We start from the raw sequence: 10059 nt of genomic DNA, 5'->3' as shown, positions 1-10059 counted from the left end.
TGTGTGGAAAGGTTGAGATTCGATCCTGATGGAAATTAGCTCAGCTGAATGAGTGTTCCCACGTTCCAGGCTGTATCTAGGTTCCTGACTCAGCTGGGGAATGCCCACATGATAAGGCATTTCAGTTGTGTCTGACTCTTTCCAACCCCATGGACTGTTTTCCGCCAGGCTCCTCTGTCCATGGGATTCTGCAGGCAAGAATACTGGAGTATGTTGCCATGCCTTCCTCCAGGGGATATTCCTGACCCAGGAATTGAACCTGCATCTCTTATGTCTCCTGCATTGGCAGGCAGGCTCCTTACCACTAGCGCCACCTGAGGAGCCCACCTCAGCTGTTACTAGTACTGGTTGTTCTTGAAAGATGGGGAAACTGAGTGTGCAGTAGTTTGGTAGGGGCAGAGTTAGATTTGCAGATGAGGTGGCTAACCTGGGGCAACCAGTTTTCATCTCTGCACTAGAGAAAGGATGAAAGGTATGTGGAGGGAACAGACTTGTCAACCTTCAGGTTGACAAACAAGCCTTGGAGAGGTTTTTTTAATCACTGCCCACCCAAGCTTATTCTCTTTTCAAAAATTACTTTATTGAAGCATAGTTAATGTAAAACTTTGTGTTAATTTCTGCTGTACAGCGAAGTGGTCGTTCTTTCCAAGCTTACTCTTTTGTAGTATGTTCACATGGTCCTAAAACACTCAGGAAATTCTCACCGCCTGATCCTTAGGACATTCATTCTCAGCTGCCCCCTGCCACCCAGGCTGTAGCTAAAAGCAGTTTTAGGGACCACGAGTGTCCTCCACCATCAAGGTATTGAAGTGTTAACTTTCAAAGAAAAATTGTTTCAGCCAAAAATTTCATTCACAGCCAATGAAGACAGCACTTACAGTGACAATACTTTTTTTTTTTAATTTTAGTTGGAGGCTAATTACTTTACAATATTGTAGTGGTTTTTGCCATACATTGATTTGAAAGCAAACCTGGGGTGAACGCAGCAACCTCTCCAGTTTCCCTTTCATTCCAGATCATTTAAGACAGGATACCACGCTGTGGTCCCTATTGCGCCCACAGGTGGACAGAGATGTGTGAAGTAAATGAGAGCAGGGTCGGGACATTTTCTCACCTTAATTCAAAACAACCGTTTGTGAGAGACTGACCAAGTTGTCTGTGTGGGCCTCAATTCTGCTGTCTTGTTTTAGATGAAGCACCGCCATCTCTGGGAAGCTGGCCGTGATTTCTCAACGCCTGGATTCCTCGCTGGGTGGCCCTTGTCTCTTTACATACTTAAGCCCCTTACTGAGAAAGAGTTCACTGCAGCTGAGGAGTCATTATTCCCTAGGACTGGGTCTGCAAGCCCACCCAGTGCCTGGCAGAGATGCCCTATTGTAGGCGCTGCGTTGGTCTTCGAGGGTTGCCACAGGCTGGGTGATTTAAACAATGAATGTTTGTTTGCTCACAGTTCTGGAGGCTAGAAGCCCGAGATCAAGGTGTCAGCAGGGTTAGTTTTGTTTTTTTCTTTTTAATTAGGGCCTCTTTCCTTGGTTTTCAAGTAGCCATCTTCTCCCTGTAATACCACCCTGCAATCCTCACATTGTCTTCCTTCTGTGCTCATCTGTGTCCTAGTCTCTTTTTGTAAGCACACCAGTCTTATTGGATTAGGCCCCCCTAGTAAAACCCAGTTTAACGTAATCACTTCTTTTAAGGCCCGATCTCCAAACACAGTCACATTCTGAGGTCTTGGGAGGTTGGTTAGGACTTCAACATACGGATTCGTGCGGCAGGGGCAGGGGAAGTGGGACACAGTTCAGCCAGTAACAGGGCTCAACATACTTTAAGTAAACATATTGAATCTCAGCCTGTGGTTCCCATGGGGTCACGTCGATACAAAATCTGAATTTAAGAGGTGGGTTAGTCTCAGCCAGTGGGCTTTATCTCTCTGTCTGTTTATTTCTAGGAGTCTAGAGGACTCTCAGGAGAATCAGGAAGCCTTCTTGAAGCAAAGCACCAGCTGTTGGCTATTCCCACTGCTCCCTCTTGAGAGCCAGGTCCCCTTGCCTTCCACAAACACAGACTCATGGATGTGACCCTGTGACCTCTCACCGGTTAAATTGCATTGGCTCATGACCTAGTGCTCACCAAGATCCTTTTCAAAATGTTTCCTTCACAGATTCTCTTTAGGGGCAAACTGGCCCCCCACCCCCACCTCCCATCTGGCTCTCACTCTGGAACTGACAGCCTGATCACTTCAGTTTGAAGAAATAGTCCCCTCCCTCTTCTTTTTATCTTTAAGTTTGAAAATGGATGGTAGAGATAATCTCTAAGCATTTGTCTATATTGGAAATTCTGAATCTAATTGAACATAGTGAACTTGCCCCTATCTGTAAAGGATTTGAGGCAATGAGTGATTCAAATGAGTCACCAGGCCTCCCTTTTTTTTTTTTTTAAATTTTATTTTATTTTTAAACTTTACATAATTGTATTAGTTTTGCCAAATATCAAAATGAATCCGCCACAGGTATACATGTGTTCCCCATCCTGAACCCTCCTCCCTCCTCCCTTCCCATACCATCCCTCTGGGTCGTCCCAGTGCACCAGCCCCAAGCATCCAGTATCGTGCATCGAACCTGACCGGCAACTCATTTCATACATGATATTTTACATGTTTCAATGCCATTCTCCCAAATCTTCCCACCCTCGCCCTCTCCCACAGAGTCCAAAAGACTGTTCTATACATCAGTGTCTCTTTTGCTGTCTCGTACACAGGGTTATTGTTACCATCTTTCTAAATTCCATATATATGCGTTCGTATACTGTATTGGTGTTTTTCTTTCTGGCTTACTTCACTCTCTATAATAGGCTCCAGTTTCATCCACCTCATTAGAACTGATTCAAATGTATTCTTTTTAATGGCTGAGTAATACTCCATTGTGTATATGTACCACTGCTTTCTTATCCATTCATCTGCTGATGGACATCTAGGTTGCTTCCATGTCCTGGCTATTATAAACAGTGCTGCGATGAACACTGGGGTACACGTGTCTCTTTCCCTTCTGGTTTCCTCAGTGTGTATGCCCAGCAGTGGGATTGCTGGATCATAAGGCAGTTCTATTTCCAGTTTTTTAAGGAATCTCCACACTGTTCTCCATAGTGGCTGTACTAGTTTGCATTCCCACCAACAGTGCAAGAGGGTTCCCTTTTCTCCACACCCTCTCCAGCATTTATTACTTGTAGACTTTTGGATCGCAGCCATTCTGACTGGTGTGAAATGGTACCTCATAGTGGTTTTGATTTGCATTTCTCTGATAATGAGTGATGTTGAGCATCTTTTCATGTGTTTGTTAGCCATCTGTATGTCTTCTTTGGAGAAATGTCTATTTAGTTCTTTGGCCCATTTTTTGATTGGGTCATTTATTTTTCTGGAGTTGAGCTGTAGGAGTTGCTTGTATATTCTCGAGATTAGTTGTTTGTCAGTTGCTTCATTTGCTATTATCTTCTCCCATTCTGAAGGCTGTCTTTTCACCTTGCTAATAGTTTCCTTTGATGTGCAGAAGCTTTTAAGGTTAATTAGGTCCCATTTGTTTATTTTTGCTTTTATTTCCAATATTCTGGGAGGTGGGTCATAGAGGATCCTGCTGTGATGTATGTCAGAGAGTGTTTTCAGGCCTCCCTTTGTAAACAGTATTGTTACTGACCAGGATTCTTGGCCTTTGTAATCAACAGAAATTTATAAGAGGCCAGACAAGAAATTCAAGCAAGGCTATACTGGGACTCACGCTGCAGTAGGCGGGAGGGAAAACAAGTAACAGTTTCTGTCGCTCCCTGGTTGGGGCATGTGGGGGATGGCAGGGCTGGTTCCTTATATGGGATGAGGGTAGGGTTGGATCCAAGGGTTGGGCAGAAGGTGTGGCTAAGGAGGTCTGCATACTCCCTTGGTGGTATTACATGCAGGGTGCATATGCTCTGCTTTTGTTCCTGGCTCTTTGGAAGTGACAGTTGGGTTTTCTTGATCTTTTCATATCTTATTCATAATTTTCCCCAACTGCACATGTGTACAGTAATTTTGGGGTTCCTTATAGATTCTTTGTATTTTGTTGCTCAAGGAGATTTTTGTCCAGGTGCAAGCAGTGCAGCAAAGGATCCCAGGTGCCAGATCCCAGTCTTTCTCAGTATGTTGGGCTCTGTAAAAAAAGGTGCTGGTGGTGGTTTAGTTGCTAAGTTGTGTCCGACTCTTGCAACCCCATGGACTGTAGCCTGCCAGGCTCCTGTGTCCTTGGGGATTCTCCAGGCAAGAGTACTGGAGTTGGTTGCCATTTCCTTCTCCAGGGGATCTTCACGACCCAGGAATTGAACCCGGGTCTCCTGCATTGCAGGCAGATTCTTTACCAACTGAACTACAAGTCACATGGGAGCCAGAGGCTGAGGATGACAGTGTATATATAGGGAGCACAATCCAGTGTGGGCAGGACAAGGTCAGAATGTCATTTCAAGAGGGTGGTGATTTTTTGAGCCTTATCATGTTTGAAAAGTATAAGAGCAGTGCCTACAGTATAGTAGCTACCAAAATGCACAGGCAGAAACATAACACTCATTTTAACTCTACACTATTTATTTCTGCCAGACTATTTATCTTAAGTGATAGTTCAAAGCAACATGCTTTAGAAAATAGCTCTGCAGTTAGTATTAATAAAAAGACATACTACAAAGAAATGGCTGATGCTTGGTTACTTTCATCTATCATAGAGAGAAAAATGGGCAAATAAAGGTGGAGAAATTCTAAGCTCACAACTCACAAAAGGCTCCTTCAACATAAAGTTAAAACATCTGCCACAATACTCTCAAATTATTGATAGTATAATTTACCACTAGCCTTAGTGTTTGAGTATATCACTGTCCACTGATACTCATTTTTTTTAACATAAGTCAAGGGTCTTAAAAATCATGGGTGGAGGAAAGAAACACCAGAGCTGCCCCTGCTTCAAACAATAAAAATACTAACCAGCAGCAGCAAAACAAGTGACTTGCCACATGCCACTCTTCAAAATATTGTACCCCCCCCCAAAAAAGAAAAAGAGTCAGTCGTGGTGTGGAAAACCCTGCCTCAGGGGGACACCTTACATCTACATCCTACTGAGGGACCTGACTGTGCTCTGAACACCCCATCCCCCACCAACATGGAGTGAGATGAATGGGAAGGAAAGTTGTCATCTGGAGGAGAATGTTTATAGAAATCCCACAAGTGCAGAATTTCCTACCAAGCCCTTGAGTGTCTCTGCAGAAGCAGGAAACCCACCTGGGGTTCATCTTTTTCTTTCCCAGGTGGGAAGACAGAAAGAAGGGTGTGATTTTAACCAAGGCACAATCAGAGCAAAGGATAAAGCTCCCCCATCGTATGAACTGACAGCATGTTCTGGTTATCTTCTTTCTGTCCTGACTGGTGGTAGGTTACGGATAGGGGTTGGCAATGATGCTGGGGAAACAGCTGATGGGAAGCCCTAGGGTTTCACGCTGAATTAGAGAAATAAATGCCAAGGCAGGTCTCCTCTACCTGAGTGTTAGGGACATTTAACAGACCAACAACTACAGCAAAACAGTAAGAACAAAAAAACTCAAATCCTTCAACTTTTCTTCTGAAATCTCAGGACAAAAGAGCAGAAAGAAGAGAGAGGTCTGCGCCTTCACCTCCAGCTTGAATGAGAGGATAGAGAGTTTGGGAAGAGGTTCAGAGGAAGGATAAAGAAGGTCCACACAGAGCTGCCAAATAAGCAGAAGTAAGATGAAAATAAATGGCAAGGCATTCATGCAAACACACCACGGGAACACAGAAGAGAAAGAGTGGACCCCCGTATGTTGCAGAGATATGAAGTTTCCACTCTGCAAAGGAAGAATCAAACAGACAGAAGAAAGTTCTCCAAAATGTTGTATGAGAATAAGAACTGTATTTCAATAACACAAGAGTTAAAAGATTAGATGGACAAATAAATGGTAAGTTGCAGAGCTTTGGAAACAAGCTGAGGACCAAAATCTCACCATTTCAGAACATGTGAAAACACTGAGAACATGTTTAGACTGACAAATCATGAAATAAAGGTTTAATTACATTATGTAGAAGTACATAGGTGACCACTTGAAACACATACTTATAATGTCTTCCATTTTAACAAAAGGAATATATATACACCAAAGGAGGAAAAAGAAAGAAAACCTAAAACAAAAGATGCAAAAGAAATATGAGCTTCATATACAGAAATTATTTAAAGAAAAAAGATATTAGAACCAAATATATCCATTATATTAAAATATATATGCATATTCAAGACAAACTTAAAGTGACACAAAAAAGTTAAAATTATGGTTAAGGACAAACTAGACATACGCTCAGAAAAAAAAATCCAGGGTCCTGATTTTAAGGTGTGAATTAAAGGAAAACATAGAAGCAACAAATGATATCAATTTTTAAATGTCATGTAGTAAAAGGCAGTAAAGCTAAAGAAGTACTGCTAGTAAGGAGTGTAGTCCCTCCTGCCTGGCTCTCACTGGTCAGTGTCAAATGCCAGAACTCCAAGGGCATACTCTGAGAAGAGCTCATTTGCACAAAATGATTATAATAAAAACCTCAAACTATACCTCAATAAATTATAAATATTAGAAGTAATACAGAATACATGATACTCAGAGCATAATGTATTACAATGAGAAATTCACTTCTAAATTTTAAAATTTTTGAAAATTTTAAAATATTCAAAAGATATCAATTCAAAGATAAGACAGCTGTGGTACATATACACAATGGAGTATTACTCAGCCATTAAAAAGAATACATTTGAATCAGTTCTAATGAGGTGGATGAAACTGGAGCCTATTATAGAGAGTGAAGTAAGCCAGAAAGAAAAACACAAATACAGTATACTAACGCATATATATGGAATTTAGAATGATGGTAACAATAACCCTGTATACGAGACAGCAAAAGAGACACTGATGTATAGAACAGTCTTTTGGACTCTGTGGGAGAGGGAGAGGGTGTGATGATTTGGGAGAATGGCATTGAAACATGTATAATATCATATATGAAACGAGTCGCCAGTCCAGGTTCGATGCACAATACTGGATGCTTGGGGCTGGTGCACTGGGACGACCCAGAGGGATGGTATGGGGAGGGAGGAGGGAGGAGGGTTCAGGATGGGGAACACATGTATACCTGTGGTGGATTCATGTTGATATATGGCAAAACCAATACAATATTGTAAAGTTAAATAATAAAATAAAATTTAAAAAAAACCCAAAAAACAAAGAAGACTTCAAAGCTGAACTTATAGAATATTTGCAAAGTCATGATAAAAATTGTTGTGGTTCAGCCACTCAGTCCTGTCTGACTCTTTGCTACCCAATGAACTGCACCATGCCAAGCTTCCCTGTTCTTCACTATCTTCCGGAGTTTGCCCGAACTCATGTCCATTGAGTCAATGATTCCATGTAACCATCTCATCCTCTGTAGTCCCCTTCTCCTCCTGCCCTCAATCTTTCCCAGCACCAGGGTCTTTTCCAATGAGTCAGCTCTTCACATCAGGTAGCCAAAGTACTGGAGCTTCAGCTTCAGCATCAATCCTTCCAATGAATAGTAATGGTTGATTTCCTTTAGGATTGACCGGTTTGATCTCCTTACTGTCCAAGGGACTCTCAAAATCTTCTCCAGCACCACAGTTATAAAGCATCAGTTCCTTGGCACTCAGCCTCCTTTATGGTCCAACTCTCACATCTGTACAAGACTTAATGAAAAAACCATAGCTTTGACTAGTGGACCTTTGTCAGTAAAGTGATGTCTCTGCTTTTTAATATGCTGTCTAGGTGTGTCATAGCTTTTCTTCCAAGGAGCAAGCATCTTTTAATGTCATGGCTACAATTGCCATCCACAGTGTTTTTGGAGCCCCTAAAAATACAGTCTGTCACTGTTTGCATTTTTTCCCCATATATTTGCCATGAAGTGATGGGACCAGATGCCATGATCTTAGTTTTTTGAATGTTGAGCTTTAAGTTGGCTTTTTTACACTCCTCTTTCACCTTCATCAAGAGGCTCTTTAGCTCCTCTTTGCTTTCTGCCATTAGGGTGGTGTCATCTGCATATCTGAAGTTGTTGATATTTCTCCTGGAAATCTTGATTCCAGCTTGTGCTTCATCCAGCCTGGCATTTCACATGATGTACTCTGCATATAAGTTAAATAAGCAGTGTGACAGTATACAGCCTTGATGTACTCCTTTCCCAAGTTTGAACCAGTCCATTGTTCCGTGTCTGGTTCTAATTGTTGTTTCTTGACCTGCATACAGGTTTCTCAGGAGGCTGGTAAGGTAGTCTGGAATTCCCAATCTTTTAAGAATTTTCCACAGTTTGTTGTGATCTACACAGTCAAAGGCTTCAGTGTGGTCGATGAAGGAGATGTTTTTCTGAAATTCTCTTCCTTTTTTCTATGATCCAATGGATGTTGGTAATTTGATCTCTGGTTCCCCTGCCTTTTCCAAATCCATCTTGTACCTCTGAAAGTTCTTAGTTCATGTATTGTTGAAACCTAGCTTGAAGGATTTTGAGCATTACCTTGCTAGCATGTGAAATGAGCGCAAAAGATAAAAATGTTACATATCAAAATGCCATATATCAAAACGTGTGTGTGTGTGTTAGTCGCTCAGTGGTGTCCAACTCTTTGCAACCCCATGGACTGTAGCCCGCTAGGCTTCTCTTTCCATGGAATTCTCCAGGCAAGAATACTGGAGTGGGTTGCCATGCCCTTCTCCAGGGCGTCTTCCTGACTGAGGGATCGAACCCAGGTCTCCCACATTGCAGGTAGATTCTTTACCATATAGGTTGGTGTTAAAGCTTTGATGAGAAGAAACTTTAGAGCCAAAAGTACTTATATGATTAAATTAGACTAAATAGAGATAAACAAACTAGGTATTGGCCAAATATGTTAGAACCACCACCACAATAATATAAACAATAAAAGTAGAAGAGGGGCTCCAACTTGAATGAAGCTTGAGGGCATTACGCAAGTGAAATTAGCCAGTCACAAAATGATGAATCCTGTATGATTCCACTTCTATAAGGTACCAAGAATAATCAAATTTATAGAAACAAAGAGTAGAATTGTGGTTGCCAGGGTCGGGGGGATGGGAAATGGGGAATTAGTGTTTAATGCATAGAGTTCAGTTTTGCAAAATGAAAAGAGTTCTGGAGATGGATGGTGGTGACGGTTTTACAAAAATGTGAATTAATGCCACCAAACAATATATTTATTTATTTTTATTTTTTATAATTGTAATGCTTTTATTAATAATAGAAATAAAAAGAACATATACCACTGATTGCAACCTACTATGTACCAGTTACTTGGTATATGATGTCATTTATTTTTTTATTTTTAATATAAATTTATTTGTTTTAATTGGAGGCTAATTACTTTACAATATTGTATTGGTTTTGCCATACATCAACATGAATCCGCCAGGGATATACATGTGTTCCCCGTCCTGAACCCCCCTCCCACCTCTCTCGCTGTACCATCCCTCTGGGTCATCCCAGTGCACCAGCCCCAAGCATCCTGTATCATGCATTGAACCTGGACTGGTGATTCATTTCATATATGATATTATACATGTTTCAATGCCATTCTCCCAAATCATCCCACCCTCGCCCTCTCCCACAAAGTCCATAAGACTGTTCTATGTTCTGTGTCTCTTTTGCTGTCTCGCATACAGGGTTATCGTTACCATCTTTCTAAATTTCATATATATGCATTAGTATACTGTATTAGTGTTTTTCTTTCTGGCTTACTTCACTCTCTATAATAGGCTCCAGTTTCATCCACTTCATTAGAACTGATTCAAATGCATTCTTTATAATGGCTGAGTAATACTCCATTGTGTATATGTACCACAGCTTTCTTATCCATTCATCTGCTGATGGACATCTAGGTTGCTTCTATGTCCTGGCTATTGTAAACAGTGCTGTGATGAACATTGGGGTACATGTGTCTCTTTCAATTCTGGTTTCCTCGGTGTGTATGCCCAGCAGTGGGATTG

General features: G+C 41.4%; 1 long non-coding RNA gene across 1 annotated transcript; it reads left to right on the top strand.

The window, feature by feature from the left end:
* Positions 1-1097: 1097 nt before the first annotated feature.
* On the top strand, positions 1098-2316 carry LOC123330769. Its single transcript, XR_006546888.2, has 2 exons — positions 1098-1489; positions 1946-2316. It is a non-coding gene; the product is annotated as an uncharacterized LOC123330769 (long non-coding RNA).
* The last annotated feature ends 7743 nt before the right edge of the window (positions 2317-10059 follow it).

Source organism: Bubalus bubalis, chromosome 20, assembly GCF_019923935.1.
Source record: "Bubalus bubalis isolate 160015118507 breed Murrah chromosome 20, NDDB_SH_1, whole genome shotgun sequence".
NCBI lineage: Eukaryota > Metazoa > Chordata > Mammalia > Artiodactyla > Bovidae > Bubalus > Bubalus bubalis.
Note: the sequence above shows the minus strand (reverse complement) of the source record. Positions and strands in the feature narration are given on the sequence as shown.